Below are 19658 nucleotides of genomic sequence, written 5' to 3'. Positions count from 1 at the left end.
AAAAGTACACTCACTGGCCTATTTCTTAGGTAGAGCTATTTGTCTGCTTGTCATCACAGATATAACCAATATCTAATCATTAAAAAGATTTAATCAACCAACGACAATGCATTTGGACATGTTGACACGGCAAAGAAGACCTTCTGAAGTTTAAACTGAGCTTCAGAATGAAGAAGAAAGGCGATTAAAAAGACTTTGAATGTGGTGTGGTTATTGGTGTCAGACTGGTCTGGTCAGGCTGGTCTGAGTATTTCAAAAATTGTTGATTTACTGGGATTTTCCCACACAACTATCTTTAGGGTTTACAGAGAATTTTCCAAAAGAAGAGAAAATATCCAGTGAGGCTCAGTTCTTTGTGTGAAAATGCCTTGATGAGACCAGAGGTCAAAGGAGAAAGGCCAGACTGTTTCGAACTGATGCAACGACAACCATAAGACCACACCCGGTGCCACTCCTGTCATCTGAGAACCTTACAAACTGGACAACAGGAGACTGGAAAAATGGCACCAAGGATCTGATTATTCTTGAAGGTATGATCAGATTTTGGTGCAAGCAACATGAAAGCATGGATACATCTTGCCATGTATTAACAGTTTACATTGGTGGTGGAGGTGTGGTGGATATTTTCATGTCACTTAGTGCCAGCATGATTCAACATCTCAAAAAAAAACTCAGATCATCTCAAACTGGGTTGTTAAACATGACAATAAGTTCACTGTACTCAAATGGCCTCCACAGTCGCCAGATCTCAGTCTAGCAGAGCACATTGGAATTGTGGTGAAATATGAGATTCACATCATGGGTGTGCTGCTGCCAAATCTGCAGCAACAGTGTGAAGCTATCACGTCAATATGGACCAAAATCTCCGTGAAACGTTTTCAGCACCTTGTTGAATCAATGTCACGAAGAGTTACGGCACTTCTGTAGGTAGCCCCAAGTTTTAAAATTTGCCGAGCTTTTAGCACAAAGTAATTTGTCTTCCTTTTAGGCACTGACATCATCTGTGGTCTTGTAGTTGTTTTGAGTTTTGAATCACACTTTCACTACTTTTGAAGGATATATGCAGCTCAACAAAAGAGTTCACAGCATGTTAGAGGACTACCACTGACAAGCGAAAGGAGAGGAGCACGAACCTCCTCGTGGCCAAACCAAACATTGTGGTTTTAAGTTATAGCTGCATTTACTTTAAATGATGTGGTAGACCAACACTGAGAATCAGCAAGCACTAATTGAAAACAGCTTGCCAAAGTTCCAGCGAATACGACTGTGGGATACGCTCTTATTCTATTGTGTTTTAATGCACTGGTTCTCTGGTCATTCCTCTGACATCCCAGGAGGCCTGTGCGGTTACAGTCCAAGATAGCTGGAAGATGACTCATTCTGGCTGTCAAATGACAAGTTCGCACAGTTTCATGTTGCCTACTAAGGAGAGGGACATCATTTTCTTTTCATTTCCCAAGATAGACGCTACCACAGTGAAGCCCAAAATGAAAAAAGAGCTGCTGCAGTTTGTCGCTGTTCGACGCAAAACAGTGCACATCCCACAAGGTTGGAAAACCACCTGTTGGCTTTAGTTTCCCTAAATCTAAACGGTTGAATAAATAAATAAGTACACCCTTCCTGTCCCGCTCATGTTTTCTTACGTTTTTCCCTGTCTAATTTCTCTCCCCTGCCTGTCCATCACTCTTACTTCTCCTTCTCGTCTTCTCTCCGGCTCACTTTAGTGATATTAAGGCCCGTTCTTGTCATCCCACAGGGCAGAGTGGCTGGATTGACAGCTGGGTTCAGCATCTTGACATAGGTCTGTGCCCCTGTCATCATCGCTGATCATCCCATGCTGGCCCTTAGAGTGACAGGCGCCTGCAGAGCCATTTACTCCTGCTGCAGTCAAAAAAAGCCCTCCTCGATCATTGTCTTTCACACGGCAATGCAATCGCATACTTTCCTTACTTCCTTATTCTTTCTCCAGAATTTCTTCCTCTCCTTTTCTTACATCCTCTACAAAACATTTCTTTGAGGTGCCACTATTCTTTTGCTTTACGAATGATCAATTTTTAGTCTCCGATTTCTGTTTTTAGCATTCCTCTTCTTTTTAAAATTTTTCTTTCTTAGCATTTGTTTCTAAACATCTTTTCTCTTCTCTGATATAAACTCTCCAGCATTTCACGGAGGCTACTATTAATCTAAAGGAATCTGCCAGATCTCAATTAGGGTAATTACTGTGTTTGTTTTTTAACGTAACACTGATGACTCCACTTGCGCTACTATCTTTGAGGAGGCCCTAACAGATGGGGTGCTTAGTACTCTTTAGGGAAGGCTGACAGGAATCAGGATGAAGCTGATTTTGGAGCTTCATATTTGTCAGACTAATTTACCTTGCAAAACTGCTTAACTGTAGTTCGTTCTACACATTTTCATTTAAGGACAAAGCATCTTAATGTAAATAGGCAAATGTAAACCAGAAATAGCTTTATTTCAAAGGCAAATTTGGCTGGGTTGTAACCACAATTAAATATGACATTTGGCTACCTGGCTGTACTTGGTTGATATAAGATCTGCAGTTATTGTGTCTTCTTTGCTAGATATAAGTTCACAACACAGGTTGTGTATGAAGGAGGATGAGCATCTTTCACAGGGGTCTGTAGGGGTTTCTGCAGAATTTCACATTTGCATCCCTTCATGCAATGCCTTAGTACTAATTTGCATATTGCCACTCCTTAAAAGTTGGAGATGGCTCTGCCATTGTCCCACATGATCTGACATCAAGTTATTATCATGGAAGTCTGTATGAGAAGGCACGTTTATAATTTTTCTTATCCACTCATAGCTTGCACATATTGGAGAACTTATAGCATAGCATAGCATCTTTATTTATAACGCACTTTACATCCAAAAATGTTGACCAAAGTGCTACAAATATAAAACAGAGAGAAAACAGTTTAAATTACATATAAAATATCTTAAAATTAAAAATAATATAATTAATAAGAAAACATATTTAAGAGACATCAACAAGTCCTGCTGTGCTGAAAGCCAAGGTAAATAAATATGTTTTAAGACGTGATGTAACTACTGAAAAACCCATTATCTGATTGCTGAATTAAGCTATATTACTTTGTTGGTGTAACATGATTACAGTAACACTTTATTTTGGATTGCACTACATTCGACTTGAAACTTGTTGTGGAAGTCCCGACTCTGAGATTGGGAGCCACTGACCTACATAAAACTTACCCAACTTATAATTCGCTGCAGTTCTTAAATTAGGAAACTCCCAGCCTGCAGTGTAAAGTTGATAATGAAACATTTCTTTTGAGTGTTCCTGCTACACGTTTCTCAACAGTACAGTGTCGTTTCTAATAGCTGCAAAGCATCTCACTCCAAAACAAAGATGGCAATTTATGGCATCAGAATATGGTTTTAGGCAAGTTCCACATCACGTATGTGTTTGTGAGCGAGAGTGCAGAAGGACAGGAGGGCATCAGATGAGTACAGACTGTTTCCACCTGCCAGGTGCCTGGTCTTTAATCCCCCCTCTCTGTCTGATTAAACACACACACACACACACACACAGGCGCAACAAGGTCATCTCTCTGTCAACCATACAATAGTGCTGTGTACCCATCTGGCCTAGATCCTAAATACTTCCTCTTTAGAAAGCAAATAAAAAAAGAAATGAGCGCTAACACTTGTTCCTTTCAAACACGTCAGAAGTAAGTGACTGCTCTGCAAAGTTACGGGAATGAATCTGTAGCATATTGGCCACTATTTAGGAAGTTGTCACATCATTTATTCATCATTTGAGAGCACTGCTGGCACAATCTAGGTGTTTGTGCGAGGAAAGATCAACATTCAGTTGCTTTGCATCCTGTCTTCTCTGTCTTTATCACTTGTGCAACACTGAGTTCATTTAGCAAAATACCTTCTTTACATGATATCAGAACATCAGTTTCTTTCTTTCCAAGCTTCTCTGGTCATGAGTCATATCATCCTGACAATATTTTATGGTGCGAACACAGTGCAGCGCTTTGATATCAAGAGGATAAGAGGGCTTTGTAGAGACAGTGACACCCACCCTCCTCCTTCTCCTCCTCCGTCTCCTCCCACTCTTCTGCTTTTCCTTCCCCCGGGGGAGGTTTGGCTTCTTCTGCCCCTCCCGGACTGCTTTTATGTCTGATGAGGTTTGGTGCGGTTGAGGTGAGGATGAGGTCAAACGCTTTCAAACAGTGCCCAAGAACATCCCACTGTAAATGAAGATTAATTCAATAATGTTTGACTACACTTGAACAAGTGCCTGAACACTGTGGTTTTTGTCCCACCTCTTTTAAAAATCCCTGTGGATTTGATGCTGTTAGTAAGACATTGGCACTACATGCTTCCACACTGTAATGTAATACAGTATGATGCACAATAACACATATAAACACATGCGTGGCGGGATATACGTGCATTATTCAGCGGATTTCGAGTCAGAGCAGAGGGCTGCATGCAGTCACTGTAAATCCTGGATACAGTGTGTGTGTGTGTGTGTGTGTGGTTTGATCTACATGATGATAGTGGAGGAATTCCATGTGGTGCCATGCTGTCTGCACCATCTCTTCTCCTCACCTGTTGAGGCTGTGATTAGATACCGTTAACCCTCAGGCCACAACTATCACATACAGGTAGAGCAGAGTCGGGCTATAGCTTTCCCCTTCTGCTGTGTGACGGGAGAGAGCTGCTGAACTCCAGAAACCGCAGACGGTGCTGAAAGTTTGTGTCACACTAATGAGCAGTCTGTCAACAAGTGTGCGCTACAGGGAACGAAAAAAAGACACCACTGAAAAATCTAGATTGTATATGGCGGAAATCCTTGCATGACTTCCCCTCCTTTTGTATACCATCCCCCAAGACACAAAAATTCCAAAATAATCCTCTTCTACTGTAGTTTTCGGATTTTATGCTTCTTTCTTGCTAACAAGCCTTCTATGTTTCAGTGTGAAGATTACTGGTGGCTGTCAGTTTTTTTGGTTCTGCACTGATTTGTTTTTCTCCAGAGGCTTAACGAGATGACTGATACCCGTCGTGTTTATTTAATCCACATAATCGGAAACAAATGTACAATTTCTGCTTATACATGGTCTTAAATTTTCAAAGCTTGAGCTATGAAAGCTTGATTCTTTTTGAAAGCCAAGACTTTGGAAAAAAAGTCAAAAGTTTGAGTTATCTAAAAAGTTTAAACCTGCAGTTTCTCGCAGCAAGAAAAATCAATCTTATGACTCATAATGCTGTGCTCAAAACAGCAACACATGGCCCCACTCACATTAGATATTCTCATAGTTTTCACATACACTGCTGTTGTTTCTACACATACTTCCCTGCTAAAGATATTTGTTACTGTGCTGATGCACTTCAAGTCATTATAACAGTTTGTACTTTTGTTGCTGACAACTCTAGATCTCTCACTTTCCTGAAAACTGTTTCACTTTTTTCAAATATGTATGTAAGCACACTGTCACAGTTACCCTTGCAACAAATAGAAATACAAACTTTCAATTTTGCGTCATAGCCGCTCATCAAAATTTCTCTTTCAAGCACAACCCAAGGAAGCTCTACTGGACTGAGATCTGGTGACAGTGGAGGCCATCAAAGTTTTTTTTTTAAGTGTTATGTTGTCTAATTTTGGTGAGTCTGTGTGAAATGTATGTGTGGTCTTCTGCTGCTGTAGCCGTCTGCTTCAAGGTCAAGTATGTTGTGCTTTTAAAGATGCTCTTCTATTCTTGCCTTCCTATCAGCTCAAAGTAGTCTGTTCATTTTTCTCTGACCTCTGACATCAGCAAGGTATTTTCACCCAGACAACTCCCACTCACCGGAGACCTTTCCCTGTAAAACCTGGAGATGATTGTGTTGGAAAATCCCAGTACACGAACAGTGTGTGAAATACTCACACCAGCCCGTCTCACATCAACAACCGTGCTGCGTTCAGTAATTTTTATTCCTCATTCTGATGCTCAGTTTGAACTTCATCAGGCTGTTATGACCATGTCTACATGCCTAAATGCACTGCTGCTGATGTGAAAGGCTGATTAGATATTTGGATTACTGTACGGAGCAGTAAAACAGGCGTACCTAATAAAGTGGTTGCTGAATGCATGCAGCGTGACTTTACTGGACTGTACAGTAGCTGATGCTGTGTTCTCAAACTGTATATTTTTCTGTCTGTTTTCTGATCCATATAAATTCGCTAGTATTATTTTGCTTTTCTCAAGTTCATCAGTGGCAAAAAAAAATTCTTTACATTTCTATTTTTTCAGATTTTTTTTTACTATACATAGAACAGTATCTTAAATCAGTAAGGTTTTGAGAAAAAAACAAACATTTTGATGACGCTTTAAGGGGTGTTGAAAGGTTTTACTTCATTCATCACAGAGGTGAAGTGAATGCAATAGTATAAAACATACATTTTGACAAATGTGGAAAAAGGTTTTGATTGCGTTGCATAGGTGACTCTGTGTTATGAAAAACTGCATGAAGAGTGATGTGAATGACTTTTCTGCTGTGAGAATCGATTGAGAAAAGCTGCAAGATTCAAAACTCCAATAAAGTGGAGCTGAGACCTGCTTAGCTGCTCTGCAAACAGCTTTGAACAATTGCACTTGGGAAAGGACTCCATATAATTCACAGAGCTCACCTGTTTTCACGTCGGTAATTTCCTCGGTAGAAAGCAGTTAACCTTTAAAGTATCTAGCTGGAGGCAGAGATCCCAAACTTTGGCAAATATATAATCTATATGTCTACATACCACTGTGAAAATCTGTGTTTTTGTAATTTGGGTAAACCAGCCTTTTAAATGTGATTGCTTTTAGCCCAGAGGCTCCATAAACCAGCTGTATATCACTGACTGCAGTCAAACAAGATGATTCCTGGTTATGCACTAAAAGGGCAAGTCTTGCAAGCAGGGAGGCTTGACAAAGTAGACTTGACCCTGGACTGAGGCTTGTTGTGGCGCTGCGTCTCTGGAGGGCTTGTCTGAAGGCTGGCTGCGCTCCGTCTGGGCTGCAATGCTCTCTAATCACCCTGACACTGCACTTACAGGGCTGACAGCTATGGCGCCAGGGAGAGGGAGGGAGAGATTGTACACGTGACAAGGCCCACCTTGGCTCTCCATTTGTTCCCTCTCAAGATAATCACTTTCTATTGATTTTCCTGGAGCGCACATATCCCTGTTACCTTTCAACCTCTCTTTAGACTGCTTGTCAAAATATCTCAGAGCCACGTCGTACCAACCTGCTACGTATTACCATGCAGTACATAATTTATGCCTGTGAAATACATAGAATAGCAGAGTTACTGCAGGATCAGCCCATCAGTTTGTGACAAGATCAATAACAAAGCGTAACTGTCACATTGTACCTATCCCATTTAAAAATACACACAGTTAAAGAAGTTAGAGGATGGCGACATGTGCATAGTGTAAACACTGTGTGAGTATGTGCACGTATTTGATGCTTCATTCCTTTACAGCTTGTATCAGTGAGCTGAGGCGTCACAGCCGGCGCCCTCTGCTACTTACCTAATTAGCTCTAGGAGTCCCTGCATTATTAACAGACCCCCTAAATCATTCAGAGGGGCCCTAATGTGTGTGTGTGTGCGTGTGTGTGTGCAAGGGAACACACCAAGGGGGTTTGGAGGATCACTGCGATAATGTCCTTTCCTATTCACGACATGTCACGAGTAATTATTCACCCTGGGAACACACGGGTCCAGAACATTGGTAATGGCACTTTTCTTAGCCCCTCCCCCACCTCCCCCTCCACCCTCCCACTGCTTTTATGACTGACAAGGTGCTAGATGGCTCAGCCATTCTCTATAGATAGACAAATAGTGGAGGATGGCTAGCATTGTTAGACAAGAATGTTCATGTTACAAAGGTCATGTGTTAATGCAGGGAGATCACCGGGAATAGATGGATAATGTTTATTTTATTGTGTACATGGATCTCATTAACATGAGCGGCTATGCCATTTGTAGGCCTCATTTGGTTATATTACATGTAATGTACTAATCATTTTAGAGGAATATTACTGTGATAATAGTGCAAGTGTCATTTAGCTGCTTTAACCGGTGGATGACTCACAATCGTGGCTGTTGGGAAACAGAAGAGCTTGATGGAAAAAAACACCAAAAAATCCTAATTTGGGAAACAAAATGCAGCTGAATCATGTTCAGCTGAATGTGACTGTTTGCTCTAGTTTCAGCAGCTGGAAGTAGTTTGGTCCTTTTGTCAGCAGAGTCAGCAAGACACAAATGAAAAGTCAATATACATCACTTCCTCCCTCTCAGCCAATAACTGCTGTGTAGGATGGTGATATTGTTCTGTATGAGATAATATTTGGCTAGGCGTGTGACCAGGAGCTCTTGCTCTGGTAAATCCACATGTGTTTAGTGGAATGTGACTGTTTCCTGAAGCTCTGCAGTAGCTTTGATATGTTGGTTAAATTCCAGAACATTGCTCCCTTCTTTGTGGTGTATTTCCCTCTCCCAGGTAGAGGGAGAGGGAATCGAAGGGGGTGACTTTAAATTTCTTTAACTGTTATAAAATTTAAAATCAGTTAAAACATAAATAATGCTCAGATAAAAGAAAACCCACATAGAATGACTTGGTTGAGTCATTCATTTACATTTGGGTCACGAATCACTAACTGTATTTAGCATCTCCTCCTGGTGGTACTCAGTGGTGTGTCTTTGTCTCGAGTGGTGGAGCAAATTTTTTGTTTCCACCTTTATTGGGAACAATTTTCTTGCATTTAAAAAAAAAATACTGTACTTTCTTGGCAATGATATCGCAATATAATATTTTTATATCACAGACAAACCTATACCAATATTATCGTGGATGATATGATATGAAACAGCCCCAGGAGGATGTAGGAGGAATGCTCAAGAGACTGAAAATAACTGGATCCATTAATTAACTGTTAATAATAATTAGTCAGTGTTGGTGAATTGCGGGTTGCGGGAGAATTTAAACAGTCTACAACGGGCACTACTTAAGTGCATGATCCTGACTGTCCTGATGCATGAATTATTACCTGTAGGAGTGCATGAGCCAAATATGCACATTCAGCCTTAATTTCCTAGAATTTGGAACAAAACAAACGATTATCAGTTAGGTCAAATTTTTGGAAAATATTGACCTATCACAAATAAAATTATTCACTGTGGTGAAAGCTTCCTATTGGCCATTGCAAATACAACCCAGGACTGCTGATGTGTTAGTGGAAATGTATTTGTAATACAACCACACACTCATGTGTTCAGCCACACATAGGTGGCAAAGCCCAACCTGTTACATTTAGCTTACCTAGCATGGACCCATTTGTCAGAAACCACACAAATAATATATCATATGACATATCACTTCCTGTTATGGTAAATAAGACCAACAGCGGCCCACCACTTGCATACAGAAGTGTTAATTGCTAACAGTTTTAATTTCTGGCTTTTGAGAAATTGGTTTCTGTTATAACGCAGGCAGAAGACAAACAGTGATATATATTCCTGAGTATTTCAGCACAGGCATCCCTTGATTTTATGATGGGCGTGAGGCTAAGTAGATTACTGGTCTTTTACTGCAGTTGCAGGATGAAAAAACAAAAAAGGTGAAAGCTGCAATGGGAAAAAGAATTACGTGAGAAAAAAGTCTGAAGACGGCGGGAGAGTACGAGCGAGGGAGCAAAATACTCCTTTACATCGTTAATCTGGTCTGCCCCTCCCCCCTCTGTTTCAATTAAGAAAATTACTTTTTAGTTCAATTAACAATAATTCACGCTTAACTGAATAAAGTTTATTACACAATCAAGGCATCAACAGAGTGAGAGGAACACACTTAAAAGTGTGTACGCACACACATATACACAGGAGCTCGTTGTAGTGGGTGTTAGGGCTCGCGGTACAAGCTTCGCTGAAGTCTGAGTCAGACAATATTGTTACAGGATGTTAGAGAGAAATATATCATCACACTCTTAGATGGAGGGGAACCTCTATCTTCCATCTTTGGCCTCGAGCAGCAGCTTGGATCACAGTGATTAACTCCAGAACATAGACAGTAACACCAGCAGCCACATTGTCATAATTGCCATTACCCCCCAACTATGAGCACCACCACCAAAAACCTTCACTGCAAAACATGGCGTTCACTCGTTTCTGAAAGCGTCTGCCCTCTTTTAACGCAGCTACAGATGAACTATCTGCTGAAAAACATTTAGGAAAAGGAACTAACGCAGCACATAAACTGCCCTATTTTACATTTTCACACGAACAATACGGCGTTCCTCGCTTTAGCTGGGGTTTATCCTCCTTTGTTCCATCCCTCCCCTTTTCCCCTTCTCTTCTTCTTTCTCACCCTCTCTCAAATGATTTATGCTGCTACAATTATTGGGTAATCTCCACTGTCATTACTCTTAACATCTGCTCTGTCAGAATGCTAAAGGCTTTTGGCTGGGCTGTGCGACAGTTATTCTATGTGCTTACAGTCCTGCGATGCAGACAGATCCCCCCTCAATCCCCCCTACTCCGCCATCGCCTTCTCTCTTTATGTGCTATCTGCATTGGAGAGATGAAATGGCTTTTATATGAGTGGGAGCCTTATGCTGGGGTGATTTGTTCATGCTGGTGTGTGAGCGAGAGAAAAGTAGAAGATCTGATTGGAGGGTAGGCTGAGTTGTTTCGAGGTTTTGTTGGATCTGGAGGTCAGAGGTTCTTGTGATGTTGAGTCAAAAGTCTAAAAAAGAAAAACAGAGGGAAGACCTTCAACAATCAAATCCTAGGTATCAAACAAAGAAGGCGAAATGATTTTTTTTCCATTTGAAGCTGATGAAAACACTCATGACCGTGTAATTCCCTCTTACAAGCTCATTCTCGTGTGTCTGTGTTACTGAATAAATAACAAGCAACCACCCAGCAGACAGGCAGTTAAGCAAGCTAACCTTTAGCGAGGAGGGAGAGGAACACTCAGAGATTTCCATCAGATTGCCCTCTCCAGTTTCCATTGTGTGTGTTGGCTCCCTCCTTGGTATTCATGCCCCCCCCCTCCACACACACACTCACACATACAGACTAAATTGGAACCATTTGGTATTCAGATAATGGCAAACAGCTCAGATCTACTGGAACAATAAGCAGTTTCCAACCAATCGCCCACCTGGACTGAGCTTTGCTGCTCGTCAGTTGACAGGGTAGGCCCTTCCTTCTTCCAAAGCTAGCTTTTCTAAAGTGTCTCCTCTGATTCCATTTTCGCCTCCCTTCATTGCTGATTGACCTTCAGTTCCCTTGCAAATCAGAAGTTCCCTTGCATACCACTCAGAAGTGCTATACAAGAAGAACTGTGTCTACTGAATGTCAAAACCTGGCAAGTGTTATGACTTTAATCAATGTTTCTGCACTGTAGCTGTTGTCTGCAAGTGTATGTGACTCAACCCACTGAGAGGGATGTAATGACATGGGTCCAATACTGTGTGATTGAGATGGATGACCTGTTTTATTATCTGTGTTTTCTATGTATGTGCATGCATGAATATACCCCCTGAGTGCTGAGGGAACACATTGTGACCCTTGTTGCATTTGGCCACCAGAGGCCATGCTGGCAAAAGCTGAAATGATGATTAAGGACAGGAGGCTGAATGGGAAAATGTGGATTAATGAAGCTCAGATAGAATTAATAGCCATGACATCCCACAACAGTGAAGCTGCTAAATGAGAATATGTTGTGGGTCCACCAGAGTCTCAAAGCTTGTTTTGCTTTCAAGGTGATGGTAGGAGTGAAGGAGAACTTGCCTCTCTTAGCTAACTTGGCTAACTTGGCTAACTTGTCCAGTCTTGACAACTGAAAACAGAGTTTTTTGAACTCTAGAAATTTATAGTGGTCCCAGCCTAGGAATTAGTATTAGTATGTCAATGGATGCCTCAGGACTTGACATGCTTGACATTTTTCAAGCAAAGGTGTGGATTTCCCGTCCAACTCCTGGTGTAATCATCAGCGTTTACAGCTTGAGCACTTGGTAATGTAATTAGAATTCAGACTATACTAAGAGGATTTAAATGTTATCATTGAAGTACAGTGCAGACATGCAGGTGAGGTTAATTTGTGGTTCTATATTAGCTGTAGGTATGAATGTGAGGATGTGCTATTGTGCTAGTTATGAAAGACTATCAGGAAGTTAAGAAAAACTCAATAGAATTAGAAAGTCCTGCAGTGCTCACTTAGCTTCTGAAGCTCATTTATCAAGTATGTTGTAGAGTTTAGGCTAGTAATTACATTTTGTTTAAGGTGTGCAACATTAATCTTTACCTGACCACAAACGGGAAAGAATTAATACTTCCTTTCTGGTGCTAAAAAAGCGTAGATTAAGTTTACTTGTCTTCTTGGTTAGACTATAAGTTGTATCAGATGGTGGAAGAGAGATAACCTCTGAAAAGGTCACAACCTGGTACCATATATCCATTGCTAATCACAGAGTTGCTAAGGTAGATTGCCAATGTTTCTGTCTAGTTGCTTGTAGATTTTTCTCAACTTCTTTTCAAGACTTTAAGAGAATCATAAAACTTTTTAGACACAAATAACTGGGTTAGGCTACAAAGCTGCTCAGTAGCCATCTCAGAATGGCGATAACACTGTCTATTAATGTTACAGAGGGGCAGGACTGATGATGCTGTTTAGCTTCATAAATAATGTTATCATGTTATTGTTAGCCATAGCCATAAGCAGCTACTTTAACAATAGCCTAACAGATGGCTAATATTGGTAGTTGCTAAAAGTTAAATGGCGAACATGAACATATTCACTGGTCTGGTTAACATTTATGACAACTGTTTAATACTTCAGTGTTGCTGAAAATGTAGCTTTACTTACATCATGCAATTCTTTGAAAAGACTGTCAGTGTTTGTTGTGCTACTGTTCATGTGTTCAGGTGCTAGTGAGGGGAGGGGCTGTGTGAAGTTGTGTGCAACTGCAACAGGCGAAGACGGGACTCTTAGTATCAATACTATTGTGAATGACAATCTAAACTGATAGAAATTTTTGTATCGATTAGTATCTGAGTATTAATATTTTTGTATGTACCTTACTTGGTACATACAGTGTTTGACAAATTTATTTAACCATCAGCAAGTGTCAGGGTACAAGCTGCCCTAAACTAACAGTATTGGTAATTACCAACATAATTTTTTATGCTTCTGTAATGGGTAATCCACCAGTCTTTAATTAAAATGGCATTTTCATGCTAAAATATGATTACTGTTGTTAGCCATGAATTTTAAAATATTAGTTTTAATTTTATAAAAAAAAAAAAAGCAGAAAAAAGCAGTAAAGCTTATGAAAGTATAAAATAAAATTCTTTTTTGAGTAAGATGCCCAATTACAGTTATTTACTTACATTCCTGAGCTGAAAATATTAGTGTCAGTTAATGTTATGCTCGAATAATTTCGGACGTCTCAGAGAAATCCGGCAGACTCAAAATTGGGTATAAAATTCAATATTCTTTTAGTTTTTAACAAGTTTTTGACAGATTTCTAAAATATTTGTGTTTTCCTATTTTTATGACAGGTGGTCAAACTTAATTTGCTAAGCACTGTATGCTGCATTATCTTAACTATAATTAAAATAGAAATTTAAATAATTAAGACTTAGTTTTGGCATTTCAATAACAGTGGGAATTTAAAAAACAAACAAAAAACGGTCAAAACTGACAGAAAACCTCTTGGGTCATGACGCTTACAAAGCCACTCAATAGAAATAACAATAATTACATTGTCTGTTTCCTTTTTTAGACTCTTTCCAGAGCTATAGAAGATGTCAGAAAACATTTTTCAGTCTTTTTAAAAAAATTTAAACGCTTTTTCACATAAATGCCAAACATCCGAAATCATGACAAATCTGTACAATCAAAAAGGGCTGCTCAAATTAATCAAATATGTGGAAAACCCTGCAAACACTGTTTATCTCTGAGAACCTCGGATGTTTTTAGCTGCAGCTGCAAAGATTCAACCCCCTGAAGTTTTAGTTTGGCTGTTTGAGGATAACAGTTGCTGGACCGTCTTGTCTTCTCTTTGATTTCACCACCTGGTTTGTTGTTCAGTTGGTGGTCTTTCACTTCTACCTCCCGCGGGCTACAAACAGCCAGGCTTGTGTGTACGCATGCACACACCTAGATAACTTATTAGCATTTTAAGTCAGGAACTGGAAAGTGAATCGGCTCCAGGTGCTGATCAGCTCTTAATGTCTGGTCGGTTATGCAAGTAAATGTTTATCTCAGACTGGTTACATGTTACGTGAGCTTAGAGGCTCGGATCATTAAGTCTTTTTCTGGAAGTATTTGTAACAGTTTGGAACAAGTTATTAATTCAAGTTACTCATTTGCTTGTTTAAACAAAGGAAAAAGTGCGAACGAAAATGGCACCGGTTTCTTGGAAATGTTGTCACACCGTGTTATGGGAAACAAAAGCAAATACATTTCTGGGAACTATCTGTTATAGTCCACGATTAAAAGGAAAGATAGTTTATGGAATTCACTCTCTAAAGTATTGTGCTTCCAATAAAAACATGGGATTTGTTTCATCTCATGTAAAGAGATGCGAGAGAAGAGAATTACAGTGGTGCTTTTCTTTGATATAAAGGCTTTGATATATGGTAGCCTGTCCTCCAACAAAGGTACAAATTATAAACCTAGTTTGGAAATATGGGCAAACAAAATTCACAAAATCACTAGTACATTTTTTGTAAATAGCTTTATGAGGAGAACAAGTCACCCCATCTCAGCCATAATGTAGGTGACAAAGACATCTTCAATCCTTCCATTTCTCGCCAAAATGAGTTATTCATGTTAAGGAATGGTTGTGCCATTTTGTAGCTCTCTTCTTATGTATTTAGGCGCTGATAGTCACCCTGGGTGGAGCGAGAGAACTCTGGGAACAGGTGTAACTCGAGAAAGTGCACGATCCTGAAAGGGAAACTGAGATAGTGAGCATTGACAGGATTGAGCTCCCAGGTGGGGTGTCACCCTCATGGGGAGGCAACAATTGCTGACAAAGCTGCGTGCGTATCACATGAGAAGGTCTTGACAGGTGAATTTCCTCAGGTATTGCTCATTAGAAGGCTGCGCAGATTCTGGGGTTTCGCGAGACGTCGTTATGACAATTTGACATGCATCCGAGTGATTCAAACTGCGGTCACTGTTGCGGAAAAATAGGAAAGTTAGGAAAAGAAGTCATAATTAAAGAAAAGACTTTAATTGTTCTTATTTACTTATTATTTATTAAAACATCTGAGAGGAATCAATCATAGACAGTTTTTAACTTTGACTGTTTTTATTATTTTATTATTTACAGTAGTTTAGTCACGCAGCCAGTGTTGTTGACTTTGTCACTAGCTTCCTATTGTGAAAGGGTGACCTTCCTCTTTCTCCCACTCTCTGTTCTGCTCAGCTCCGTACATCTGTGTCTGTTTACCAGCCTGCCTGTGTCTCCCTCAATCTGAACTGATGAGTGCAACTCACAGCTGCTCCTCTCTTGTTTCCCGCTGCTAGGGTTGTGCGTTTCTCTGTGTGTGTTTGCGTGTGCCGAGCACGTTTAGTGTGTGATGTCGTTGTGCTCACCACTGACAGCGCCGTGCTCTCAAACGAAAGACCGGCTTGCTACCGCAACACACCTTCTGTTCACTGAAGCAAGTTTAGATAGAAGGATTTAACGGGTTAATATTATTCGTTTATTTCATACATGTGACTTTTTGTGTTGGTAAACAATGAGATCGGGATGTATTTAGTTTCAGGGCGGGAAGGGAGGGGTGATGGGGAGAAAAAGGTTAAAAGCAGAACATGTCTTCAGGTGAGTATGGGATACTGGTGAGAGCATGACATCATCAGGACAGGTGTTGTTTGCTGTTGTTTTTCTGGCGTGAAGGTGAGGGGGGCCTGAAGGTTGTTTGACTGTCAGCCTGAACCTGTTGGACCCGTTGTGGGCCCACAGGATCTCTTCTCACCTGTGGGAAGTGGGAAGATAGTGCTTTTGAGTTTGACACGTTAGAGTTGCTGCAAAACCTGAATTTACGCTGATGTTATTAAAAATGTTACCAAAATATGCGTGTTAAGTTTTATTGTTTTTTATGAATCTATTTTATTTCAGGTGAAAAATTGGTTTTTATGTTGCATTTTAAATGAAAACTATGGGACTGCTCGGAGTTGGTGACAGTCTGTAAGTCAGTTGGATGACTCCTCTGCTTTGATATAGTTTAACATGTATTGATTTAAAAAAAGAAAAAAAATCCTTTTATTTGCTGTGTTGAAATTCCTTGTCTCCAGGAGATAAAGGTTGCTAACTTTGAACTGAGAGCTATGAACCGTGGTGAGTGCTAGAAGGGGAACTCATGCCATGTGGCGGTAACGCGTTGGCAGTCTTTTGGTTCAGACAACGCATCTACCTGCAGAAAGTTTCTGTTGTCGGATGGGGGCAGTGTCAACAATATGTGGTACAACCGGTCTGTGGGCTACTTTTTGTTGTGCTGTTGATCCATCAGCCAACCGTAGAGAAGTGTCATGCTATAACATACAAACACACTTTTAGCACTGGATTTTAAATGTCTTTTGATGTTCTCCAATTGCTGATGAACTCTCTTTCGTCAGTCTTAGAGCCAGTTTGGGTTGGTTGAAGACTCTGTAGACAAACACCTACACAAATCGGAAGAACTGTGGAACCATAAATTAAGCAGATGCACTTTTTTGCACTATGCACTTTGCACGAAATTTGTCATTGCACAAGCTGCATGGCTTTGATGACCCACTGAGTGCCCATGAAGAAACAATCCAGTTAGGCCTGTCCACTGTGTGGGCTCCAAATGAAACAACTACAGCTTTCATCCTGTACGAGCATTAATGATCTTGCACTACTTAGCACGTTCTCAAATTCTAAACTGTGAAAGTCTAAAGTTGCACGTATAGAACATCATTTGCATTGCTACATATAGTTCATTGAAACAGGCTGCGGGCGACTTTTGGCTTGTGTGAAAGTTTTCTGAGTCTCCTATAAATATTTCTGTGAAAACACTTTCTCCTTCAGCTAGAACTCGTGTCAGTGTTGTGCTGCCTGTTGGTGCTTGTGAAATGATTCTTTGGTAATTCATTTGCAATTAGGAAATGTAAATCAGACAGGTGCTGCTGGCATCTATCAGAGTCTGTATTTGTTTTACCTGAGGCGCCTCAGATCCTCCCTTTGTAATAACAGACGCGTGCACGTTCACACATTCGAGCGCGCGCGCACCTAGACACAACAAGGTCACCTCCGCTTATTACTTGGGGTCTTTGTATGAGAGTCTGGGGAGACTTAAGAAGTGGTGTGTGAAAGAGAAGCAAACTTTTTATTCAGAAGATGGAATACAGAGTCTGACTTGTTTCTGACTGACATATGTTCTCTGTGTGTGAGAGAAGAACTGGGATCAACACTCTCTGCGCATAAGGAGAGGTACAGCTGCTAGAGAGCATTTCTTAGTTTGTGTGTATGAAGTGAGGGAACGTGTGTGTGTGTGTGCTGTGGGGGGGTGGGGAGAGGGGTGGGGCGTGGGCTGCACGGGCACACACACTTTCATGAGTGCGTGGCTGTGTGGTGGTGTGTGTTTGTGTGCAAGTAGAGGCGTGTGACTTCACACAGGCGTAGTAGTAATGAAGCGTGCCAGTGTGGAGAGAGTGGAAGTTGAGTGTCAAACTGGTGAAGAGGAAGGAGGAATCTGTAACATTTGGTTTCCAGTATGCCACATTTCCACCGCATTTTAATCACCTTTATTAATGCCAAAATCCTGAGCCCGAGAGATAAATCCATGTTTACAAAGACTGACCAGTGCGACAAATGTGCAATTTTAATAATTGGACTGCGGACAAGCAACTTTTAAAAGACAGTTTTTAATATTCTGATACCCTCCCACACGCGACGGCACTCGCTGCATTTACAAACACACACACACATGCGCGCGCACACGCTCTGTGTTTTATACCACTGGCAAGTGCCTTATTCCCACCAGCTGTCTCAATGCATAAAACCCAGGCTTGTTGTTAAGTCGGTGGCTTAAAAGCACTGCCAAAAAGAAAGCAGGGCAGGAATAATGGCATTAATTCTACGATTTGAGCCACCGCTCAGACTCAGCATTTAAAGTGCTTAAAATCAGCAGCTGGTGTCAACAAGGTAATAAAAGTGGGCGCGGGGGATCGCTCTGCCTGATTCATGTTGGGCAGCAGGATGTTCATGTTAGTTTAAATGGTAATGATGCGGGCAAAGAGGAGACACTGGCATGGGTCATAACCTGCCATACTGCTGTGGAAAGAAAGGGCTGTAATGTGAGATAGCTATTTGTAGTTTAGCAGATTCTGTCATAGACATATAACAAACAGTGGATTGATGCTAACGTCTTACACCCTCCCGATTTGGTTTCCTGTGTTTTGTTTTCCAGCTTAAACTGTTTCTCAGATGGCTTGTGAGGGCTCTGCCAGTGACATCACTCTTGCAGCTAAGGCCCCCCCCCCCCACTACTCCCCAATCCCTCCTCCCTCTCAGGTGAAAGGTATCATTTGCCACAGCTCCTGCCAAGTCTGGAGTTGGAAAACTTTAATTTCCCTAGCTCTGCAGACGGTGCCAGAGGTTTGATGTCCATTACCCAAGCCCTGAAACAAGAGCTGGCGTGGACTTGGAGTGAGCTAAGTGCTCTGTGGCAGCATTACCTAACCCCCAGAACCTCTGCAGCGTCTTTCTTAGTGTCTCTCCACCTCTTCATTTGCTTCCCCCCCCCGCCAGCCCTCTTCGCTCTTACTTTTTCTCCCGTTGTCTCTTTTTTCCGAGGGCATTGTCATCAGCAGGGTTGAGATTCCTGTTTAAAAAAAAAAAAAAAAAAAAAAAAATCAAGACATGGCTGGACCCGAGCCACCAAGTGCATTATGACCCACCTCCTCTTAGCTGCCCATTAACTTGTCCTTCACGATGTGGCGGCGGCGGCTCGTAAACGCTTCAGCCTTTCAGCACTCGAGCTCCTCCGCTCTTAAATCCACACGCCACAGTCTGTAAAACATCTTGACTGTCCTCACAGCTTTGCACTCTTGCACATCCCTTTGAAAGTGAAACTCAGCCAGTGAGTCAGCATGGGTATTGGCACGTCTCGGTTGCACATATAAGCAGCATGGGTATTCCCATGTCTCAACTCCACAAAACACGATATACAGTTAGCAATAACATCACAGCTACTAGTAAGAATTTTTTTTTATATTATAGATGATCAGCAAGCTGGGACTCTGATAAAAATGTAGCGTGACCAGTATGAAATTTAAAAAAAAAAAAAAAAAAAAATTCAAATATTTTACTGAGTTCTAACACTAAGATGCTTTAGTTTGTTTGTTTTAAAGTAATAAAGTTATTTTTTAACGTGCCAAGATCCAAGCCGAGGGACAGAAACACGGTTGGAAATCTGTGGTTGTGATGTATTTCGCTATATTATGCACATATGAAATTGTACTTAATAGTGGGAATGTTTTATGAAATCTGTGCGGAGCTGTCAGTCATCGTGGAGGACAAGTGCAAGGTGTCCTGAAGGTTAATGGCTGAGGAAACGCTGAGCGATTTAAACACCATATGGATAGGCTCATCATCTAC

General features: G+C 41.0%; 1 long non-coding RNA gene across 1 annotated transcript; it reads right to left on the bottom strand.

Moving 5' to 3' along the window:
* Positions 1-9849: 9849 nt before the first annotated feature.
* LOC120435035 lies at positions 9850-19284 on the bottom strand. Its single transcript, XR_005609479.1, has 3 exons — positions 18959-19284; positions 18826-18882; positions 9850-10762 (listed from the first exon to the last, which is right to left on the bottom strand). It is a non-coding gene; the product is annotated as an uncharacterized LOC120435035 (long non-coding RNA).
* Between the last annotated feature and the right edge of the window lie 374 nt (positions 19285-19658).

The sequence above is a fragment of the Oreochromis aureus genome, linkage group 19, assembly GCF_013358895.1.
Source record: "Oreochromis aureus strain Israel breed Guangdong linkage group 19, ZZ_aureus, whole genome shotgun sequence".
Taxonomy (NCBI): Eukaryota; Metazoa; Chordata; class Actinopteri; order Cichliformes; family Cichlidae; genus Oreochromis; species Oreochromis aureus.
This window is presented reverse-complemented; position numbering and strand designations above follow the sequence as displayed.